Genomic DNA, 26,447 nt, shown 5'->3' on the forward strand with positions numbered 1-26,447 from the left:
GAATAAATGGATCTTCAAAAGAAAAACAGATGCTGATGGTAATATTACTGTCTATAAAGCTTGACTTGTTGCAAAGGATTTCCGACAAATTCAAGGTGTTGACTACAATGAGACTTTCTCACCTGTAGCGAAGCTAAAGTCTGTGAGGATTTCGTTAGCAATAGCTGCATTTTTCGATTATGAGATTTGGCAGATGGATGTCAAAACGGCGTTCCTTAATGGAGACATTGAGGAAGAGTTGTATATGGTACAACCCAAAGGTTTTGTCGATCCTAAAAATGCTGACAAGGTATGCAAACTTCATCGTTCAATTTATGGACTGAAGAAAGCATCCAGAAGTTGGAACCGACGCTTTGATAAGGTGATCAAAGACTTCGGGTTTATACAGTGTCATGGAGAGGCCTGTATTTACAAGAAAGTGAGTGGGAGCTCTGTAGCATTCCTGATATTATATGTAGATGACATATTATTGATTGGGAATGATATAGAACTATTAAGCATTGTAAAAGGTTATTTGAATAAGAGTTTTTCAATGAAAGACCTCGGTGAAGCATCGTATATTTTAGGCATCAAGATTTATAGAGATAGATCAAGACGCCTAATAGGGCTTTCACAGAGTACATACCTGGACAAGATTCTAAAGAAGTTTAGAATGGACGAAAGTAAGAAAGGGTTCTTACCTATGTTACCAGGTAAGGTCTTGAGTAAAACTCATGGTCCGGCTACGGCACAAGAAAGAGAGAGGATGAATCAGATCCCCTATGCCTCGGCAGTAGGCTCTATCATGTATGCCATGCTATGTACTAGACCGGATATAGCACATGCAGTTAGTTTGACTAGCAGATATCAAAGTGATCCAGGAATGGAACACTGGACAGCGGTCAAGAATATCCTGAAGTACTTGAAAAGAACTAAGGATATGTTTCTTTGTTATGGAGGTGACCAAGAGCTCGTTGTAACCAGTTACACCGATGCAAGTTGGAACACTGATCCTGATGACTCTAAGTCTCAGTCTGGGTACGTGTTTATATTGAATGGTGCTGCAGTAAGCTGGTCAAGCTCGAAGCAGTGCACGGTGGCGAAGTCTTCAAAAGAATCGGAATACATAGCGGCTTCAGAGGCTTCATCAGAAGCAGTATGGATGAAGAGGTTCATAGTTGAGCTTGGTGTGGTTCCTAGTGCATTGACCCACTAGTCATCTATTGTGACAACATGGGTGCCATCGCCAATGCACAAGAACCAAGGTCACACAAGAGGCTGAAGCATATCAAGCTGCGTTATCATTCGATTCGCGAGTATACATCGAAGATGGAGAAGTAAAGATTTGCAAAGTACACACTGATCTGAATGTACCAGATCCGTTGACTAAAGCTCTCCCTAGGGCAAAGCATGACCAACACCAGAATGCCATGGGTGTTAGGTACCTTACAATGTAATCTAGATTATTGACTCTAGTGCAAGTGGGAGACTGTTGGAGATATGCCCAAGAGGCAATAATAAAGTGGTTATTATATATCTTTGTGTTTATGATAAATGCTTATATACCATGCTATAATTGTATTAACCGAAACATTGATACATGTGTGTTATGTAAACAACAATGAGTCCCTAGTAAGCCTCTTGTATAACTAGCTTGTTGTTTAATAGATGATCATAGTTTCATGATCATGAACATTGGATGTTATTAATAACAAGGTTATGTCATTATGTGAATGATGTAATGGACACACCCAATTAAGCGTAGCATAAGATCACGTCATTAAGGTATTTGCTATAAGCTTTCGATACATAGTTACCTAGTCCTTTCGACCATGAGATCATGTAAATCACTTATACCAGAAAGGTACTTTGATTACATCAAACGCCACTGCGTAAATGGGTGGTTATAAAGGTGGGATTAAGTATCCGGAAAGTATGAGTTGAGGCATATGGATCAACAGTGGGATTTGTCCATCCCGATGACAGATAGATATACTCTGGGCCCTCTCGGTGGAATGTCGTCTAATTAGCTTGCAAGCATATGAATGGTTCATAAGAGACCACATACCACTGTACGAGTAAAGAGTACTTGTTAGGAGACGAGGTTGAACAAGGTATAGAGATACCGATGATCAAACCTCGGACAAGTAAAATATCGCGTGACAAAGGGAATCGGTATCGTATGTGAATGGTTCATTCGTGTCAACACCCGGATTTTTAAGTCCAGATGCCTATTATGTCATTCCTCGCAATCCCAGGAATATTGTTTTTGCGAGACATAATAGATCGATATCACAACACATCATTCATTACAACACATAATCGTCTTACAAATAAAGGATCACATGATCCAGTCTCATTACAATAATAGAAGTTCTAATGATCCATTACATAACACATAGCGGAAGCGAAATAGCGTAGTAGTAGTCCATCTATTCCACAGGCAACTGTTGACGTCAGGAGTGATCCTAGTTGTCGTAGACGTCCTGCTGTCCTTCTTCCGGGTTCTGGTACTCGTCTTCATAGTCTGGCCATTTGAATAGCCAGGGATGCAGCCATGAGTACTTTAAAGTACTCGCAAACTAATACTAAGGTAAACACTATCAACTATAGTAAAGGGGTTCTAAGCTCTAGTTTCATTTGCATAAAAGCCAGTTTTATTTCATAAGCACTTTTAATAATCAAAGCCTCTTTAATTAACTAACTCAAGTGGGAACATTAGTGTCATTCCCACAACTCAGTGGTGATTCAAAGTCAAAGTCACCTTTCAATTCAAATCACAAGTCACCATTCATATTTTTAGAAAAATTCTGATGACGGAACAGTATGGCCTTTCCAACTGTCCATAACCGCGGACGCGGCTATTCGAATAGGTTTAAGTCTGCAGAGGTTGTACACTTGTGCCACAACAATTGCAATAGTTCATCAGGGGTAACTAGCCCTGATTTATCGTACGCAGTACGCGAACTACCAATCCTAACCTTTCATTTACATATTCTAGTATAGGCACCTCTCCCCATGAGCTTGGCCTCCCAGTGAAGACACGCGGTCAGCATGGGAACTGCACAGGGCTTGGGCTGGACATTCACCTCATTTCACGTCATTTCACATCACTTCACCAGTACGGAGGCAGCCTCGGCATAATCCCTATGACGCTTGTTTAGAGGGAACCCATACTATAATACGTAAGTTTCCAGCTAAGCCTTACCCAGATTCAGGTATCGTGGGGGTACTTGTAAAATTGGAATGGTATCGCATCCGAACCCAACCATCAGTTTTGGTAAAATTCACCAAGTCATTCACCAGTCATATTCACCTTCAAAATCTTTCAATAGAATGACTCATCATTCCAAGGTTTTCAAAGTCATTTCAATTCACAAGTTCCCAACTAGAGTAGTCACTTTTAATATTGAGCACTAGCAACTAGTTATGAAGGGTGCTAAGTATCTTGGAGCTTGCTAGGCTAAGTGTGATTCTCTTGTACTACTCTATAATTCAACCAAGTGAATCATAAATCAAAAAGTAACTTTGATAAATAAAATTCAAGTAAAGCTTGTAAAGTCAAAACTTGGAATAGGATCATAAGGTAAAATGTAATAGTGCCTTTCCCTTGTAGAGCTTTGCACTTTGCAAGAATAGAAACTTGCAACCAAAATAGTTTGCATTAGTCTAGCTTGCATTGGTAATAGCTTGCCTTGATTGGTGATGTGATCAAAGTTTTCTTGCTCTTCCTCTTGGTAGAAGACCTCTTCCTCTTGATAGTCTCCGGTACTAGCGTCTATAAACGAATACGAGGATACAATCACCAAACAACACTTAAGTAATCTTAGTTAGCCTTATTGGCTCACACAATTGATCTAGCATCACTACTTACATTTATTCACAAATTATGCTAGGATTTCTTTATTTAACATTAGGAAAATAATTTCCTCTCATTGAAAGTTGAAATTAGGGTTTCTCTTTGGTTTGGAGAAATAATTTCCTCTCATTGAATCTTCTTAAGATTTAATCTTCTCAAATAACTAGGGATGATCCCATGTTGACCAAGGTCAACAATTCACACTTATTATTTGAGAAAAGTGATTTAAATGAGATTCATCATCTCATGTGATTTAAATAACCTTTGCAAAATTAAATATTACCTTGATTTAAATTCTACAAGTGAGCAAGTATGAGCCTAAGCAATTAAAGGTCAACACATTACTTCATAATACTTGAGAAAATGATTTAAATGAGGTGCTACACCTCATAGATTTTAATTCCTAAAATTTTGATATAGTTTAAATGGGCTAGTATTGACTACATAGCCAATATTTTGCTTCTAGCCCATGATCATATACAGAACCCATATCATCTTTTTACATATTAAATTAGAGTTTGTTAAATGTGAATTATTGCAATTGGATTCACTTCAAAAATTCAAATTGGTTGATTTTTAAGATTTATTTGAATACTGAAAAGTCTCTGTTTTGTTATTTTTGATATTCAAAAACTACACCAGATATGAGGTTGAGACCAATGGCAAAATGTAGATAATTTCATGGGCTTTCCAGAGATATGTAGTTTGCTAGATTTGGTGCAGTGGTTCAAAAGTTATTCAAATTTGAGGTGAGCTCTAGATTTGAATTTTTACTGAAACTAATTAAACGAGATTTGAAAACCTGGGCCGCGTGGGAAAAGCCTACGGGCCCAAACGGTTTCAAACGGCGAGGCACGGCCCAGCAACACAGCCAGAGTGAGTGGGCCGCCTGACGAGGTGGCTCCACCTGTCAGCGACTTTACTTCACCGAAGCGGTACCTGTCAACGTTGGCCGTCGGATTAGAGAACGATCGGACGACTGCGGCTCGTCGTCACCGTCGGGGGAGAGGAGCTTGCTGCGCCGGCGAGGTAGGGGGTCGGGGAGCATTCCAGGCTGCCGGCGATCGAGGGAGAGGGGCGAGGCGACGTTGTCGACAGTGTAGAGGCTCATGGTACAGTGGCGAGGCTTGGGGCAGCTCCAGTCGATGCAGATGATCGGCGGGCTCCGGCGGGGATGAGCTTGCGATTGGAGCTTCTCCGGCGATGTAGTGTGAAATTGGTGGGTGGAAAAGGGGCAAGGATGAGAGGGGAGCAGATGGTGTGAAGAATCGTGGCTCAGATCTCCTCTATTTATAGGCTGGTGAGAGGGCCGTGGATGCGGCGAAGGGGTCGACGACGACAATGGCGCTACGGGCTGCGAAAGGGCAAGGCGAGGTGCGCATCGTGTAGGCGACGTCTAGGCGAGGCTCTGGGTGTAGCTGGCGCGTCCAGGGGACAACGGGATGGCTCGGGTTGCTTCTGTGACGGGGACAGTACTTGGCGGCAGAGCTCCGATCATGGCGACGGTGATGGGGCGTGCGCGAGCTAGGAAGCTTGTCTACTGGGTAGGGGAGATGATGGCGACGCGAGATGCAGAGGTAGGCGTGCAGGGGGAGGACGAGGGCGACGGGTCGCGTGGCGCTCTGGCGCGCTCGGTGCACGCTCACCGCGTGCCTGGCACGTTCTGGGTGTGGTCTGGGCGTGCGTGTTCCGGACAATGGCGTGCCTTGGCGAGCTCGGGCCGTGTACTGGCAGCGTCCTTGTGCTCCAGGGGTGCTCTGAGACATGGTGGAGGAGAGAGGGGAGGCTTGGATCGATCAAGTGCATGTGTGGCCGGCATGGTGCACGGCCAGCTTAGTTTAGGTTTTTCTCCACACTTTAAACGACGGGGCAAGGACATGGTGTGGTGCAGGGGTTGCAGGAGAAGGTGATCATCACATATGGAAAGGGGTGGAGGCAAAAATCCAGAGGATATTAGAGTGTATTGGATTTCCAGAATGGTGCCTGCAAGGTGCTCGACACAATGGCCGCATGAAGATTTTTGTGGAATTTTGCAATTCTTTTTGGTGGAGCTCAAACATATTAATTAAGTGTTAGAATGGTGGTGGTGGTATTCATTTTGGTGAACATTTGCAAGATTTCAAAATTGGTATGATCTTCTCATAATTTCAAAGTCTCCACTTGTCAATTCTATTCTGGTCAACCTGGTAAAAGTTAGCATATGGGGTCAACATGAAAGTTGTTCACCTTGACAAGGTATTGGATGACATGGCAAAATTTGACCAAGGTTGGTTTGAAGAAAAGTCAAAACCAGGGGGTAAAGTAGGGAACATTTTATAAAAGTCACTTTTGACCATTATCACATGTATGTAGGTTTTGAGATTTGCTTTGGTTTGATTCTTGTTTCTTTGATGAAATTGTGTTTGTTTATCATATATAAGAGTTTTACAAACAATAGATCAAGCAAAGGTGGCCTTTGATGAAGATTTGCAAAATTGGCCTTATGTGTATGTGAGTGAAAATGGAATTATCTCACTATTTGATTTCTCTCCATTTGATTTGACTTTTCTTGACTCTAATGTGATTCTTATTAGTTTATAAACATTTTCAAACCATTGAAACCATTTCAAATGGTCTTGTTCAAAGATTTGCAAAAATGGCCATAACACATAAGAGGTGATGTGCCAAATTTTATTATTCTTGTAAATTGTTCCCCTTGCTTTAATTGGGCATGGGTTAGGGTCAATTTAGTATTAGATTAGGTTTAGAGATGGTTTCACATCAAGTGGTCAAGGTTTAGAGTCATAGGGCAAGAATTGGGTATTATGGCTATGTGTCACATATGCCTCTATGCATATGTTGCATTTGTGTTTTACTTTGACTCAGCTTGACTCAATTGGTGTTGTTGAGTGTTGAAATGGTATATAGGAGTGATCCAACCATTCACAACATGTATTAGGGTCAATATTCTTAAATTCACATATTTGCTATTTTACTCTCATATGCCTCTATGGCATTTTTAGTTTCTTTTTATTTTCTTTGGAAACAACTTGGATTTGGTTTGATAAGTGCTAGATAAGGTGTATGAAGGTTTTCCAAACCTCTAAGCAAAGTAGAAAAGCTTAGGGTAAGGTTTTATAAATATAGCCATAGGCACATATATCTTTTTCTTATTTAATTTCTTTTTATTTTATATTAACTAGGATGGTGAAAAGAGGGGTGAGGTTTAGGGTTTAAGATTATTTCAAACTAATTTAACAAGCAATCATGGCAATAGCACAAGAATTAAGCAAGATCACTATGTATCATACTTAATTTAATAAAAGTTTTTGTTGTTTCCAAAATTTGGAACTAGAGAAATTCATTTGTTTTGTTTTGAATTTTTGGGATGTTACAATTCGATCACTAAGTCATCGTTGAATATGTGGGAGCCATTATGGATCTCCAGATCCCGCTATTGGTTATTGGTCGGAGAGAGATCTCAACCATGTATACATAGTTCGCGAACCGTAGGGTGACACACTTAAGGTTTGATGTCGTATTAGTAGATATTGAATATGGAATGGAGTTCGAAGTTTTGTTCGGACTCTCGGATGGGATCCAGGACATCACGAGGAGTTCCGGAATGGTCCGGAGAATAAGATTCATATATAGGAAGTCATTTTATAAGTTTGAAAATGATCCGGTGCATTTATGGAAGGTTCTAGAAGGTTCTAGAAAAGTCCGGAAGAAATCACTATGGAAGGCGGAGTCCCGGAGGGACTCCAGCTAGCATGGCCGGCCAACCCTAAGGGGGTGGAGTCCCAGGTGGACTCCACCAAGGTGGCCGGCCACCCCCCTCCAAATAAAGGTGGGAATCCCACCTTGAGTGGGAATCCCACCTTGGGTAGGTTTCCCTACACATGGAAGGTTTTGGTTTGGCGTCTTATTCGATGACTTGTAGACCAACTCTTGGGGGTTCCACCTATAAAAGGAGGGACAAGGGGAGGGGGCCGACCACACCAAAGCCACCTTGGCCGCACCCCTATAGTGGCCGGCGCCCCTTGATGCGTGTAGTTGACACGTCCGTTGGGAACCCCAAGAGGAAGGTGTGATGCGCACAGCGGCAAGTTTCCCTCAGTAAGAAACCAAGGTTTAATCGAACCAATAGGAGTCAAGAAGCACGTTGAAGGTTGATGGCGGCGGGATGTAGTGCGGCGCAACACCGGAGATTCCGGCGCCAACGTGGAACCTGCACAACACAACCAAAGTACTTTGCCCGAACGAAACAGTGAGGTTGTCAATCTCACCGGCTTGCTGTAACAAAGGATTAACCATATTGTGTGGAAGATGATTGTTTGCAGAAAACAGTAAAACAAGTATTGCAGTAGATTGTATGCGATGTAAAGAATAGGACCGGGGTCCACAGTTCACTAGAGGTGTCTCTCCCATAAGATAAACAGCATGTTGGGTGAACAAATTACAGTTGGGCAATTGACAAATACAGAGGGCATGACCATGCACATACATATTATGATAAGTACTGTGAGATTTAATTGGGCATTACGACAAAGTACATAGACCGCTATCCAGCATGCATCTATGCCTAAAAAGTCCACCTTCAGGTTATCATCCGAACCCCCTCCAGTATTAAGTTGCTAACAACAGACAATTGCATTAAGTATTGCGCGTAATGTAATCAGTGACTACATCCTCGAACATAGCACCAATGTTTTATCCCTAGTGGCAACAGCACATCCATAATCTTAGAGGTTTCTCTCACTCCCCCAGATTCACGGAGACATGAACCCACTATCGAGCATAAATACTCCCTCTTGGAGTTACTAGCATCAACTTGGCCAGAGCATCTACTAATAACGGAGAGCATGCAAGATCATAAACAACACATAGACATAACTTTGATAATCAACATAACAAGTATTCTCTATTCATCGGATCCCAACAAACGCAACATATAGAATTACATATAGATGATCTTGATCATGTTCGGCAGCTCACAAGACCCGACAATTAAGCACAATGGGGAGAAGACAACCATCTAGCTACTGCTATGGACCCATAGTCCAGGGGTAGACTACTCACTCATCACTCCGGAGGCGACCATGGCGGTGAAGAGTCCTCCGGGAGATGAATCCCCTCTCCGGAAGGGTGCCGGAGGAGATCTCCAGAATCCCCCGAGATGGGATTGGCGGCGGCGGCGTCTCAGTAAGGTTTTCCGTATCGTGGCTCTCGGTACTGGGGGTTTTGCGACGGAGGCTATTTGTAGGCGGAAGGGCAGGTAAAGAGGCGGCACGAGGGGCCCACACCATAGGTCGGCGCGGCCAGGGCTTGGGCCGCGCCGCCCTGTGGTTTGGCCACCTCGTGGCCCCACTTCGTCTCCTCTTCGGTCTTCTGGAAGCTTCGTGGCAAAATAGGACCCTGGGCGTTGATTTCGTCCAATTCCGAGAATATTTCGTTACTAGGATTTCTGAAACCAAAAACAATGAAAACAAAGAATCGGCTCTTCGGCATCTTGTTAATAGGTTAGTTCCAGAAAATGCACGAATATGACATAAAGTGTGCATAAAACATGTAGATATCATCAATAATGTGGCATGGAACACAAGAAATTATCGATACGTCGGAGACGTATCAGCATCCCCAAGCTTAGTTCTGCTCGTCCCGAGCAGGTAAAACGATAACAAAGATAATTTCTGGAGTGACATGCCATCATAACCTTGATCATACTATTTGTAAACATATGTAATGAATGCAGCGATCAAAACAATGGTAATGACATGAGTAAACAAACGAATCATAAAGCAAAGACTTTTCATGAATAGCACTTCAAGACAAGCATCAATAAGTCTTGCATAAGAGTTAACTCATAAAGCAATAAATCAAAGTAAAGGTATTGAAGCAACACAAAGGAAGATTAAGTTTCAGGGGTTGCTTTCAACTTATAACATGTATATCTCATGGATAATCGTCAACATAGAGTAATATAATAAGTGCAATATGCAAGTATGTAGGAATCAATGCACAGTTCACACAAGTGTTTGCTTCTTGAGGTGGAGAGAAATAGGTGAACTGACTCAACATAAAAGTAAAAAGAATGGTCCTTCAAAAAGGAAAGCATCGATTGCTATATTTGTGCTATAGCTTTTATTTTGAAAACATGAAACAATTTTGTCAACGGTAGTAATAAAGCATATGAGTTATGTAAATTATATCTTACAAGTTGCGAGTCTCATGCATAGTATACTAATAGTGCCCGCACCTTGTCCTAATTAGCTTGGACTACCGGATCATCGCAATACACATGTTTTAACCAAGTGTCACAATGGGGTACCTCCATGCCGCCTGTACAAAGGTCTAAGGAGAAAGCTCGCATTTTGGATTTCTCGCTTTTGATTATTCTCAACTTAGACATCCATACCGGGACAACATGGACAACAGATAATGGACTCCTCTTTAATGCATAAGCATGTGGCAACAATTATTATTCTCATATGAGATTGAGGATATATGTCCAAAACTGAAACTTCCACCATGAATCATGGCTTTAGTTAGCGGGTATGTATGCTCCAACCATTAAGGTGGTAGATCTCTCTTACTTCAGACAAGACGGACATGCATAGCAACTCACATGATATTCAACAAAGAATAGTTGATGGCGTCCCCAGAAACATGGTTATCGCACAACAAGCAACTTAATAAGAGATAAAGTGCATAAGTACATATTCAATACCACAATAGTTTTTAAGCTATTTGTCCCATGAGCTATATATTGCAAAGGCGAATGATGGAATTTTAAAGGTAGCACTCAAGCAATTTACTTTGGAATGGCGGAGAAATACCATGTAGTAGGTAGGTATGGTGGACACAAATGGCATAGTGGTTGGCTCAAGGATTTTGGATGCATGAGAAGTATTCCCTCTCGATACAAGGTTTAGGCTAGCAAGGTTATTTGAAACAAACACAAGGATGAACGGTGCAGCAAAACTCACATAAAAGACATATTGTAAACATTATAAGACTCTACACCGTCTTCCTTGTTGTTCAAACTCAATACTAGAAATTATCTAGACTTTAGAGAGACCAAATATGCAAACCAAATTTTAGCATGCTCTATGTATTTCTTCATTAATGGGTGCAAAGCATATGATGCAAGAGCTTAAACATGAGCACAACAATTGCCAAGTATCACATTATCCAAGACATTTTAGAATTACTACATGTAGCATTTTCCAATTCCAACCATACAACAATTTAACGAAGAAGAAACTTCGCCATGAATATTATGAGTAAAGCCTAAGGACATACTTGTCCATATGCAACAGCGGAGCGTGTCTCTCTCCCATACAGTGAATGCTAGGATCCATTTTATTCAAACAAAACAAAAACAAACCGACGCTCCAAGCAAAGCACATAAGATGTGATGGAATAAAAATATAGTTTCAGGGGAGGAACCTGATAATGTTGTCGATGAAGAAGGGGATGCCTTGGGCATCCCCAAGCTTAGACGCTTGAGTCTTCTTAGAATATGCAGGGGTGAACCACCGGGGCATCCCCAAGCTTAGAGCTTTCACTCTCCTTAATCATATTGCATCATATTCCTCTCTTGATCCTTGAAAAATTCCTCCACACCAAACTCGAAACAACTCATTAGAGGGTTAGTGGACAATAAAAATTAACATGTTCAGAGGTGACACAATCATTCTTAACACTTCTGGACATTGCATAAAGCTACTGGACATTAATGGAACAACGAAATTCATCCAACATAGCAAAAGAGGCAATGCGAAATAAAAGGCAGAATCTGTCAAAACAGAACAGTCTGTAAAGATGGATTTTATTGAGGCACCAGACTTGCTCAAATGAAAATTCCCAAATTGAATGAAAGTTGCGTACATATCTGAGGATCACGCACGTAAATTGGCTTAATTTTATGAGCTACCTACAGGGAGGCAGGTCGGAATTCGTGACAGAAAAGAAATCTGAAACTGCACAGTAATCCAAATCTAGTATGAACTTTACTATCAAAGACTTTACTTGGCACAAAAAAATACAAAACTAAGATAAGGAGAGGTTGCTACAGTAGTAAACAACTTCCAAGACTCAAATATAAAACAAAAATACTGTAGTAAAAACATGGGTTGTCTCCCATAAGCGCTTTTCTTTAACGCCTTTCAGCTAGGCGCAGAAAGTGTATATCAAGTATTATCGAGAGACGAAGCATCAACATCATAATTTGTTCTAATAATAGAATCATAAGGTAACTTCATTCTCTTTCTAGGGAAGTGTTCCATACCTTTCTTGAGAGGAAATTGATATTTAATATTACCTTCCTTCATATCAATAGTAGCACCAACGGTTCGAAGAAAAGGTCTTCCCAATATAATGGGGTAAGATGCATTGCATTCAATATCCAAGACAACAAAATCAACGGGGACAAGGTTATTGTTAACCATAATATGAACATTATCAACTCTCACCAAAGGTTTCTTTTTAGCATTATCAGCGAGATTAACATCCAAATAACAATTTTTCAATGGTGGCAAGTCAAGCATATTATAGACTTTCTTAGGCATAACAGAAATACTTGCACCAAGATCACATAAAGCATTACAATCAAAATCATTGACCCTCATTTTAATGATGGGTTCCCAACCATCCTCTAGCTTTCTAGGAATAGAAGTTTCAAGTTTTAGTTTCTCTTCTCTAGCTTTTATGAGAGCATTCGTAATATGTTTTGTGAAAGCCAAGTTTACAGCGCTAGCATTGGGACTCTTAGCAAGTTTTTGTAAGAACTTTATAACTTCAGAGATGTGGCAATCATCAAAATCTAAATCATTATGAGCTACAGCAATGGGATCATCATCCCCAAGGTTGGAAAAAATTTCAGCAGTTTTATCACAAGCAATTTCAGCAGTTTTAACAATTTCAGGCAGTTTTGTACGCTTTGCACTAGGAGTAGAAATATTGCCAACACCAATTATTTTACCATTAATAGTAGGAGGTGCAGCAACATGTGAAGAGTCAACATTACTTGTGGTGGTAATAGTCCAAACTTTAGCTACATTTTTCTCTTTAGCTAGTTTTTCATTTTCTTCTCTATCCCACCTAGCACGCAATTCAGCCATTAATCTTATATTCTCATTAATTCTAACTTGGATGGCATTTGCTGTAGTAACAATTTTATTTTCAATATCCTCAGGTTTAGCAGCCATTTTATTAATTAAAGAAGATTGTGACGCAGACATGTATGAGATTCGGTTTTCAGCATTTGCAAGTTTAGTTTGCAACCCAGAAATCTCCATATTCAGATTTTCAAGTTGATTTCCTATATTCTTCAACAAGGTAGATTGTTCATTCATAGTTTTAGTAAACAATTTATTTTGCTCATATTGTGATTGCATAAAGCTCTTGGTAGATCTTTCAATTTCTAACATCTTTTCCCCATTAGGTGAAACATATCTACCATAAGAGTTACCATTAGCAGGATATGGCCTAGAATTTTGAGCAACCAATGAGGCTAACGGAACATTATTAGGATCAACATTAGTCCTATAATTCACAAGCATAGACATAATAGCCATCAATCTTATCATTCAAGGAAGAGGATTCTTCAACAGAATTTACCTTCTTACCTTGTGGAGCTCTTTCCGTGTGCCATTCAGAGTAATTAATCATCATATTATCAAGGAGCTTTGTTGCTTCACCAAGAGTGATGGACATAAAGGTACCTCCAGCAGCTGAATCCAATAAATTCCGCGAAGAAAAATTTAGTACTGCATAGAAGGTTTGGATGATCATCCAAGTAGTCAGTCCATGTGTTGGGCAATTTTTAACCAAAGATTTCATTCTTTCCCAAGCTTGAGCAACATGTTCACTATCCAATTGTTTAAAATTCATTATGCTACTTCTCAAAGATATAATTTTAGCAGGTGGATAATATCTACCAATAAAAGCGTCCTTGCATTTAGTCCAGGAATCAATACTATTCTTAGGCAGAGATAGCAACCAATCTTTAGCTCTTCCTCTTAATGAGAAAGGAAACAATTTCAATTTAATAATATCACCATCTACATCCTTATACTTTTGCATTTCACATAGTTCAACAAAATTATTAAGATGGGCAGCAGCATCATCAGAACTAACACCAGAAAATTGCTCTCGCATAACAAAATTCAGTAAAGCAGGTTTAATTTCAAAGAATTCTGCTGTAGTAGCAGGTGGAGCAATAGGTGTGCATAAGAAATCATTATTATTTGTGGTTGTGAAATCACACAACTTAGTATTTTCAGGGGTGGCCATTTTAGCAGTAGTAAATAAAGCAAACTAGATAAAGTAAATGCAAGTAACTAATTTTTTTTGTGTGTTTCTGATATAGAGTGCAAGACAGTAAATAAAGTAAAGCTAGCAACTATTTTTTTTGTGTTTTGATATAATGCAGCAAACAAAGTAGTAAATAAAATAAAGCAAGACAAAAACAAAGTAAAGAGATTGGGAAGTGGAGACTCCCCTTGCAGCGTGTCTTGATCTCCCCGGCAACGGCGCCAGAAATTTGCTCTATGCATGTAGTTGACACGTCCGTTGGGAACCCCAAGAGGAAGGTGTGATGCGCACAGCGGCAAGTTTCCCTCAGTAAGAAACCAAGGTTTAATCGAACCAGTAGGAGTCAAGAAGCACGTTGAAGGTTGATGGCGGCAGGATGTAGTGCGGCGCAACACCAGAGATTCCGGCGCCAACGTGGAACCTGCACAACACAACCAAAGTACTCTGCCCCAACGAAACAGTGAGGTTGTCAATCTCACCGGCTTGCTGTAACAAAGGATTAACCGTATTGTGTGGAAGATGATTGTTTGCAGAAAACAGTAAAACTAGTATTGCAGTAGATTGTATGCGATGTAAAGAATAGGACCGGGGTCCACAGTTCACTAGAGGTGTCTCTCCCATAAGATAAACAGCATGTTGGGTGAACAAATTACAGTTGGGCAATTGACAAATAGAGAGGGCATGACCATGCACATACATATTATGATGAGTACTGTGAGATTTAATTGGGCATTACGACAAAGTACATAGACCGCTATCCAGCATGCATCTATGCCTAAAAAGTCCACCTTCAGGTTATCATCCGAACCCCCTCCAGTATTAAGTTGCTAACAACAGACAATTGCATTAAGTATTGCGCGTAATGTAATCAGTGACTACATCCTCGAACATAGCACCAATGTTTTATCCCTAGTGGCAACAACACATCCATAATCTTAGAGGTTTCTCTCACTCCCCCAGATTCACGGAGACATGAACCCACTATCGAGCATAAATACTCCCTCTTGGAGTTACTAGCATCAACTTGGCCAGAGCATCTACTAATAACGGAGAGCATGCAAGATCATAAACAACACATAGACATAACTTTGATAATCAACATAACAAGTATTCTCTATTCATCGGATCCCAACAAACGCAACATATAAAATTACAGATAGATGATCTTGATCATGTTCGGCAGCTCACAAGACCCGACAATTAAGCACAATGGGGAGAAGACAACCATCTAGCTACTGCTATGGACCCAAAGTCCAGGGGTAGACTACTCACTCATCACTCCGGAGGCGACCATGGCGGTGAAGAGTCCTCCGGGAGATGAATCCCCTCTCCGGCAGGGTGCCGGAGGAGATCTCCAGAATCCCCCGAGATGGGATTGGCGGCGGCGGCGTCTCAGTAAGGTTTTCCGTATCGTGGCTCTCGATGCGGGGGGGTTTCGCGACGGAGGCTATTTGTAGGCGGAAGGGCAGGTAAAGAGGCGGCACGAGGGGCCCACACCATAGGTCGGCGCGGCCAGGGCTTGGGCCGCGCCGCCCTATGGTTTGGCCACCTCGTGGCCCCACTTCGTCTCCTCTTCGGTCTTCTGGAAGCTTCGTGGCAAAATAGGACCCTGGGCGTTGATTTCGTCCAATTCCGAGAATATTTCGTTACTAGGATTTCTGAAACCAAAAACAGCAGAAAACAGCAACTGGCTCTTCGGCATCTTGTTAATAGGTTAGTTCCAGAAAATGCACGAATATGACATAAAGTGTGCATAAAACATGTAGATATCATCAATAATGTGGCATGGAACACAAGAAATTATCGATACGTCGGAGACGTATCACCCCCCCTCTCCCAAACCCTAGCCGCCCCTCCTCCACCACCTCTCCTGCATATGCTTAGCGAAGCTCCGCCGGAGATCTCCATCGACACCGCCACCACGCCGTCGTGCTGTCGGGATTCCAAGGAGGATCTACTACTTCCGCTGCCCACTGGAACGGGGAGAAGGACGTCGTCTTCATCAACACCGAACGTGTGACCGAGTACGGAGGTGTTGCCCGATTGTGGCACCGTCAAGATCTTCTACGCGCTTTTGAAAGCGGCAAGTGATCATCTTCTGCAACAACGAGATCTAATCTCGTAGGCTTTGGAAATCTTCAAGGGTTAGTCTCGTTCATCCCCTTGTTGCTACCGTCTTCTAGATTGCATCTTGGCTTGGATTGCATTCTCGCGGTAGGAAATTTTTTGTTTTCTATACTACGAATCCCTACACAAAGACCTACACACTCATAGGTTTTTGCAACAAATAAGAGCAAACTCAAGTACGATCCAAGTAGTATGAACTCAATATTATATATGCCTCATACATTGTTGGTTGAAACAAAATATTAACATCCAGGGGCGGCGTCAGCGAGACCAGGTAGGATGCACAAGAGATGGATATTTGTGCCATCACACCAGGCTCACAGGTGCTTCCCCCGAGTGTACTGACCAAACATTCTAATCATCGGCATTCTGAAATACCAAAGCAAATGGAATGAAAAGGCGAACTCAAATTAGAGCCAAGTAGATGAACTAAATGGCATGCCTCATATATTGTTAGTCGAAACAAATATTAACATTTAGGGACGGCGTAAGCGAGGCCAGGTAGGATGCACAAACAGATAGATATTTGTGCCGTCACACCAGGTTCGCTTGCGCCGCACCCGAGTGTAGTGACCGAACATTCTAATCATCGGGATTCTAAAATACGATCCAAGTAGTATGAACTAAATATTATATATGCCTCATACTTTGTTGGTCGAAACAAATATTAACATTCAGGGACGGTGTTAGCGAGACCAGGTAGGATGCACAAGGGATGGATATTTGTGCAATCACATCAGCCTCGCTACCACCGCCCCCGAGTGTAGTGACCAGACATTCTAATCATCGGCATTCTGAATACCAAAGCAAATGAAATGACAGGGAGAACTCAAATTAGGGCCAAGTAGATGAACTAAATGGCATGCTCATACATTGTTGCTCAAAAAAATATTAACATTAAGGGACGGCTTAAGCGAGACCAGGTACGTTGCACAAGAGATGGATATTTGTGCCATCACACCAGGCTCGCTTGCACCGCCCCCGAGTGTAGTGACTGGACCTTCTAATCATCGGCATTCTGAAATACTAAAGAAAATGGAATGACAAGGGTCTCATATAATGACACACAAGTAGGATGGTTGAACCAAATATTAACATTCAGGGATGAAGTCAGCGAAACCCAGCAGGATGCACAAGATATTGATATTTGTGCCATCGCACTAGGTTCACTGGCTCTACCCCAGAGTGTACGGGTGATCAAACATTCTAATCACCGGCCAATACAATTTATTAAGAAGTGCCAACTCAAATAAGAGGCAAGTAGTATGAACCATAGTTTTTAAAACCGGACCGGTGATCGAACCGGCGAGGCTGTCGGTTTAGCTTTTTACTGCTCGGACCACTGGTTCACCGGTTCACTGTCTGATTTTTTAAGATGTGAAATAATATTTATTTAATTATAAAATCTGCAATAAACAAATAAATATGTAAAAATATTTCAAACTTAACATAATAATTCACATACAAATACATAAGCAACAAAATAATATATATATATTTCAACTACAAGACTACATGTTGTCGTTTTTTCAACTAGCAGGATTAGTAATCAAGGTGTAATTTCCCATTCCAAGACAAGTAGGTTAACTAACGAACACGCATGTTAACAAAATGTTTAGTAGCGCCCCTAGAGAGCAGTCTAACTTATAGCTAAACAGCCAAAGCAATAAATCGTTAGACAGTTCTATGGTGCAACAACGTACAAAACAAACCTTTCTCTTTCAGGGCATCTCCATCGGCGCGACGCATTTCGGACATCCGAAATGTCCGTTTACGTCGCACAGCGGACGCAAGACAGATCGTTTTTATCCGCTCGTCCGTTTGCATCTAGGGGTGGCTCCAGCGGCCCGACGCATTTCGGCGTTTGCATGAATGATGAAGTTTCGAAACAACAAAATAAGGAATTCAACAAAGTTATACTTACTACATTTAAATTTTAAAAAATCTACATGAAAATAAGATAGTATTTCTCTAGGCATGATCTTCATGGCCAGCCAATGTCCACTGATGCTCAATCAAATCCGTCTGCAAGCTGTTTGCAGACGTTCTCATTAGTTGCATCGGGCCTGCATTGGAAGTATGGGTCATAGTTTCTGACGCCCCGTAGAATGACCAAGAACAAGTCCCTTGACATCCTATACCGGCGCCGGAAGAGTTTTTTTCGGGAACACCAGATTGGTGAGGTGGAAGTAGTCCTTGTGGAGGCGGGCCTGCCCTTCCACTCTGTTGCGCGGCAGGTTTTTGGAGCGCCCCTTCACAGAGCCCCGGTGCTCCGGCCCCGGGTTTGAGGTGAACTCGTGGATCATGGAGACCGCAGTAGTTGCCAATGTCTGCCTCGACTGATCGGACTCCTCGTCGGAAGAGGAGTCAACAACCTCCGCGCGGAACTTGTCCAACATCTGCCAGATGTCCATCTGCGTGGGTACGAACTGCGGATCAATGGTCGCGCACAATAGCGCCAAAAACACGAGTAAGAAACCTACCGACGCAATTGACCGAACAGGTCGTGGGCGGCGAGGCCGGACAGCGCAACCGGCAACGTTTGGCCCCAAAACAGTCGACAGGTATGCGACGGAGCCAAGCCCAAGTATGATCCTGCTCTCCCGCGCGGCGACAACGGAAACAACGGCGAGTACTACAGCGATGCGGCGGGACGGCGGCGGGTGGGGCTGGGGTGGTGGCGTCGCACTAGGACATCAAAGAAGGGGGAAAAGGAAGCAAATCGAAGCGGACGATTTCGCTGTCCCTGACTTGCGAGACCGGGTAAGAAATGGAGGACGGTCGGCGCGTCTGCGTTGCGCCAGGTTTGCGTCTCCGCGGACAGTCCGTTCACTTTGCATCACCCCGCTGGAGCAGGCCCCAGACGCATTTCCAGTCACGACGGACGAAAACGGTCGCTGAGCGACCGTTTGCGTCGCGCCGCTGGAGATGCCCTCATGTCAACAAGCTAGTGGAAGCCTAGCTGGTCAGTTGGCAGCTTCCCACCGTGCGCTTCATCCTCAGATTCAACGTTCGAACCCTGCTCCTGTCAAAATAGTTTTTCGACAGCTTGACCACCGAGCCAGACGGACCGGATGACCGGTTTATTGAGTAAAACCATCGAACCGGACGGACCAGATGACCGGTTTATTGAGTAAAACCACCGATCGGACCGCGGTTTTCCTGGTTTTCTCCGTTCACTTGCGTGAACGGTCCAGTGCGCTTATAGAACCAGCTGAGGCTCTGGTTCCGATTTTTTCCGGTTGAACCACCGGTCCGGTCCGGTTTTTAAAACTATGGTATGAACTAAATGCCATGCCTCATACATTGTTGGTCGAACCAAATATTAACATTCAGGGATGGAGTAAGCGAAGCCAAGTAGGATGCACAAGAGATTGGTATTTGTTCCATTACACCAGGTTCACTTACTCCACCCCAGAGTGTACGGTGACCAAACATTCTAATCATCGGCCAATGCAATTTATTAAAAAGTGCCAACTCAAATAAGAGTCAAGTAGTATGAACTAAATGGCATGCCTCATACATTGTTGGTCGAAACAAATATTAACATTCCGGGACGGTGTCAGTGAGGCCAAGTAGGATGCACAACAGATTGATGTTTGTGCATCACACCAGGCTCACTGGCATCACCCCGGAGTGTAGTGACCGAACATTCTAATCATCGGCACTCTCTCGAAGAAAGACCAAAATAAACGAAGAAGGCCAACTCAAATAAGAGTGAAGTAGTATGAACAAAATGGCATGCCTCATACATTGTTGGTCGAAACAAATAGTAACATTCTGGGAAGGTGTAAGTGAAACTAAGTAGGATACACAAGAGATTGATATTTGTGCCATGACAACAGGTTCACTTGCACCACCCCGGAGTGTAGTGACCGAACATTCTAATCATCGGCACTCTCTCGAAGAAAGTGCAAAATAAACAAAGAAGGCTGATGGCGTGTAATTCACACGTTCGTTGGGAACCCCAAGAGGAAGGTATGATGCGCACAGCAACAAGTTTTCCCTCAGAAAGAAACCAAGGTTTATCGAACCAGGAGGAGCCAAGAAGCACGTTGAAGGTTGATGACGGCGGGATGTAATGCGGCGCAACACCAGGGATTCCGGCGCCAACGTGGAACCTGCACAACACAACCAAAGTACTTTGCCCCAACGAAACAGTGAGGTTGTCAATCTCACCGGCTTGCTGTAACAAAGGATTAACCGTATTGTGTGGAAGATGATTGTTTGCAGAAAACAGTACAACAAGTATTGCAGTAGATTGTATTTCAGTAAAGAGAATTGGACCGGGGTCCACAGTTCACTAGAGGTGTCTCTCCCATAAGACGAACAGCATGTTGGGTGAACAAATTACAGTTGGGAAATTGACAAATAAAGAGGGCATGACCATGCACATACATATCATGATGAGTATATTGAGATTTAATTGGGCATTACGACAAAGTACATAGACCGTCATCCAACTGCATCTATGCCTAAAAAGTCCACCTTCAGGTTATCATCCGAACCCCCTCCAGTATTAAGTTGCTAACAACAGACAATTGCATTAAGTATGGCGCGTAATGTAACTAGTGACTACATCCTTGAACATAGCACTAATGTTTTATCCCTAGTGGCAACAGCACAACACAACCTTAGAACTTTCATCCTTTGTCCCAGGTGTCAATGCAGGCATGAACCCACTATCGAGCATAAGTACTCCCTCTTGGAGTTACAAGCATCTACTTGACCAGAGCATCTACTAGTAACGGAAAGCATGCAAGATCATAAACAACACATAGACATAGCTTTGATAATCAACATAACAAGTATTCTCTATTCATCGGATCCCAACAAACGCAACATATAGAATTACAGATAGACGATCTTGATCATGTTAGGCAGCTCACAAGATCCGACAATGATAGCACAATGGGGAGAAGACAACCATCTAGCTACTGCTATGGACCCATAGTCCAGGGGTAGACTACTCACACATCACACCGGAGGCGACCATGGCGGCGTAGAGTCCTCCGGGAGATGATTCCCCTCTCCGGCAGGGTGCCGGAGGCGATCTCCTGGATCCCCCGAGATGGGATCGGCGGCGGCGGCGTCTCTGGAAGGTTTTCCGTATCGTGGCTCTCGGTACTGGGGGTTTCGTCATGGAGGCTTTAAGTAGGCGGAAGGGTAGGTCAAGAGGCGGCACGGGGTGCCCAGACCATAGGGCCGCGCGGCCAGGGCAGGGGCCGCGCCGCCCTATGCTCTGGCTGCCTCGTGGCCCCTCTTCGTTTCGTCTTCGGACTTCTGGAAGCTTCGTGAGAAAATAGGCCCCTGGGCTTTGATTTCGTCCAATTCCGAGAATATTTCCATACTAGGATTTCTGAAACCAAAAACAGCAGAAAAACGACAAGCGGCACTTCGGCATCTTGTTAATAGGTTAGTTCCAGAAAATGCACGAATATGACATAAAGTGTGCATAAAACATGTAGATAACATCAATAATGTGGCATGGAACATAAGAAATTATCGATACGTCGGAGACGTATCAGCATCCCCAAGCTTAGTTCTGCTCGTCCCGAGCAGGTAAAACGATAACACAGATAATTTCTGGAGTGACATGCCATCATAATATTGATCATACTATTTGTAAAGCATATGTAGTGAATGCAGCGATCAAAACAATGTATATGACATGAGTAAACAAGTGAATCATAAAGCAAAGACTTTTCATGAATAGCACTTCAAGACAAGCATTAATAAGTCTTGCATAAGAGTTAACTCATAAAGCAATAATTCAAAGTAAAGGCATTGAAACAACACAAAAGAAGATTAAGTTTCAGCGGTTGCTTTCAACTTGTAACATGTATATCTCATGGATATTGTCAACATAGAGTAATATAATAAATGCAATAAGCAAGTATGTAGGAATCAATGCACAGTTCACACAAGTGTTTGCTTCTTGAGGTGGAGAGAAATAGGTGAACTGACTCAACATTGAAAGTAAAAGAATGGTCCTCCATAGAGGAAAAGCATCGATTGCTATATTTGTGCTAGAGCTTTGATTTTGAAAACATGAAACAATTTTGTCAACGGTAGTAATAAAGCATATGCATCATGTAAATTATATCTTATAAGTTGCAAGCCTCATGCATAGTATACTAATAGTGCCCGCACCTTGTCCTAATTAGCTTGGACTACCGGATCATCACAATGCATTGTTTTTACCAAGTGTCACAAAGGGGTACCTCTATGCCGCTTTGTACAAAGGTCTAAGGAGAAAGCTCGCATTGGATTTCTCGCTATTGATTATTCTTCAACTTAGACATCCATACCGGGACAACATAGACAACAGATAATGGACTCCTCTTTTATGCATAAGCATATAACAACAATTAATAATTTTCTCATTTGAGATTTGAGGATTGTTGTCCAAAACTGAAACTTCCACCATGGATCATGGCTTTAGTTAGCGGCCCAATGTTCTTCTCTAACATATGCATGCTTAACCATAAGGTGGTAGATCTCTCTTACTTCAGACAAGACGGACATGCATAGCAACTCACATGAAATTCAACAATGAATAATTGATGGCGTCCCCAGTGAACATGGTTATCGCGCAACAAGCAACTTAATAAGAGATAAAGTGCATAATTACATATTCAATACCACAATAGTTTTTAAGCTATTTGTCCCATGAGCTATATATTGCAAAGGTGAATGATGGAATTTTAAAGGTAGCACTCAAGCAATTTACTTTGGAATGGCGGAGAAATACCATGTAGTAGGTAGGTATGGTGGACACAAATGGCATAGTGGTTGGCTCAAGTATTTTGGATGCATGAGAAGTATTCCCTCTCGATACAAGGTTTAGGCTAGCAAGGCTTATTTGAAACAAACACAAGGATGAACTGGTGCAGCAAAACTCAAATAAAAGACATATTGAAAACATTATAAGACTCTACACCGTCTTCCTTGTTGTTCAAACTCAATACTAGAAATTATCTAGACCTTAGAGAAACCAAATATGCAAACCAAATTTTAGCATGCTCTATGTATTTCTTCATTAATGGGTGCAAAGCATATGATGCAAGAGCTTAAACATGAGCACAACAATTGCCAAGTATCACATTACCCAAGACATTTATAGCAATTACTACATGTATCATTTTCCAATTCCAACCATATAACAATTTAACGAAGGAGAAACTTCGCCATGAATACTATGAGTAGAAACCAAGGACATACTTGTCCATATGCTACAGCGGAGCGTGTCTCTCTCCCATAAAGTGAATGCTAGGATCCATTTTATTCAAACAAAAAAAAACAAAAACAAACCGACGCTCCAAGAAAAAGCACATAAGATGTGATGGAATAAAAATATAGTTTCAGGGGAGGAACCTGATAATGTTGTCGATGAAGAAGGGGATGCCTTGGGCATCCCCAAGCTTAGACGCTTGAGTCTTCTTAATATATGCAGGGGTGAACCACCGGGGCATCCCCAAGCTTAGAGCTTTCACTCTCCTTGATCATGTTGCATCATACTCCTCTCTTGATCCTTGAAAACTTCCTCCACACCAAACTCGAAACAACTCATTAGAGGGTTAGTGCACAATATAAATTGACATATTCAGAGGTGACACAATCATTCTTAACACTTCTGGACATTGCATAATTCTACTGGACATTAGTGGATCAAAGAAATTCATCCAACATAGCGAAAGAGGCAATGCGAAATAAAAGGCAGAATCTGTCAAAACAGAACAGTTCGTATTGACGAATTTTAAAATGGCACCATACTTGCTCAAATGAAAATGCTCAAATTGAATGAAAGTTGCGTACATATCTGAGGATCATGCACGTAAATTGGCTTAATTTTATGAGCTACCTACAGGGAGGTGGACCCAGATTCGTGACAGCAAAGAAATCTGGAACTGTGCAGTAATCCAAATCTAGTACTTACTTTTCTATCAACGGCTTAACTTGGCACAACAAAACACAAAACTAAGATAAGGAGAGGTTGCTACAGTAGTAAACAACTTCCAAGACACAAAATAAAAACAAAGTACTGTAGGTAAAAACATGGGTTGTCTCCTATAAGCGCTTTTCTTTAACGCCTTTCAGCTAGGCGCAGAAAGTGTGTATCAAGTATTATCGAAGGGTGGAGTGTCAACATCATAATTTGTTCTCATAATAGAATCAAAAGGTAACTTCATTCTCTTTCTAGGGAAGTGTTCCATACCTTTCTTGAGAGGAAATTGATATTTTATATTACCTTCCTTCATATCAATAATAGCACCAACAGTTCGAAGAAAAGGTCTTCCCAATATAATGGGACAAGATGCATTGCATTCAATATCCAAGACAACAAAATCAACGGGGACAAGGTTATTGTTAACGGTAATGCGAACATTATCAACTTTACCCAAAGGTTTCTTTGTAGAATGATCAGCAAGATTAACATCCAAATAACAATTTTTCAGCGGTGGCAAGTCAAGCATATTATAAATTTTCTTAGGCATAACAGAAATACTTGCACCAAGATCACATAAAGCATTACAATCAAAATCTTTAACCTTCATCTTAATGATGGGCTCCCAACCATCCTCTAGCTTTTTAGGAATAGAGGCTTCACGCTCTAATTTCTCTTCTCTAGCTTTTATGAGAGCATTTGTAATATGATGCGTGAAAGCCAAATTTATAGCACTAGCATTAGGACTTTTAGCAAGTTTTTGCAAGAACTTTATAACTTCAGAGATGTGGCAATCATCAAAATTCAAACCATTATAATCTAAAGCAATGGGATCATCATCCCCAATGTTGGAAAAAATTTCTGCCGCTTTATCACAGGCAGTTTCAACAGTTTTAGCAGTTTTAGGCAGTTTTTCGCGCTTTGCATTAGAAGTGGAAACATTGCTAACACCAATTCTTTTATTAGTATTAGTAGGAGGTGCAGCAACATGTGTAGCATTAGCATTACTAGTGGTGGTAATAGTCCAAACTTTAGCTATATTCTTCTCTTTAGCTAGTTTTTCATTTTCTTCTCTATCCCACCTAGCACGTTCAGCCATTAATCTTATATTCTCATTAATTCTAACTTGAATGGCATTTGCTGTAGTAACAATTTTATTATGATGATTCTCATTAGGCAAAACTTTTGATTTCAAAAGATCAACATCAGCAGCAAGACTATCGACTTTAGAAGCAAGTATATCAATTTTCCCAAGCTTTTCTTCAACAGATTTGTTAAAAGCAGTTTGTGTACTAATAAATTCCTTAAGCATGGCTTCAAGTCCAGGGGGTGAATTCCTATTATTTTTGTAAGAATTCCCATAAGAATTACCATAGCCGTTGCCATTATTATAAGGATATGGCCTATAGTTGTTACTAGAATTGTTCCGGTAAGCATTGTTGTTGAAATTATTATTTTTAATGAAGTTTACATCAACATGTTCTTCTTGTGCAACCAATGAAGCTAATGGAACATTATTAGGATCAATATTAGTCCTATCATTCACAAGCATAGACATAATAGCATCGATCTTATCACTCAAGGAAGAGGTTTCTTCGACAGAATTTACCTTCTTACCTTGTGGAGCTCTTTCCGTGTGCCATTCAGAGTAGTTGATCATCATATTATCAAGAAGCTTTGTTGCTTCACCAAGAGTGATGGACATAAAGGTACCTCCAGCAGCTGAATCCAATAAATTCCGTGAAGAAAAATTTAGTCCTGCATAGAAGGTTTGGATGATCATCCAAGTAGTCAGTCCATGGGTTGGGCAATTTTTAACCAAAGATTTCATTCTTTCCCAAGCTTGAGCAACATGTTCAGTATCTAATTGTTTAAAATTCATTATACTACTCCTCAAAGATATAATTTTAGCAGGGGGATAATATCTACCAATAAAAGCATCCTTGCATTTAGTCCATGAATCAATACTATTCTTAGGCAGAGATAGCAACCAATCTTTAGCTCTTCCTCTTAATGAGAAAGGGAACAATTTTAGTTTAATAATATCACCATCTACATCTTTATATTTTTGCATTTCACATAGTTCAACAAAATTATTAAGATGGGCAGCAGCATCATCAGAACTAACACCAGAAAATTGCTCTCGCATAACAAGATTCAGTAAAGCAGGTTTAATTTCAAAGAATTCTGCTGTATTAGCAGGTGGAGCAATAGGTGTGCATAAGAAATCATTAT

This window comes from Lolium perenne, chromosome 7 (assembly GCF_019359855.2).
Source record: "Lolium perenne isolate Kyuss_39 chromosome 7, Kyuss_2.0, whole genome shotgun sequence".
Lineage (NCBI taxonomy): Eukaryota > Viridiplantae > Streptophyta > Magnoliopsida > Poales > Poaceae > Lolium > Lolium perenne.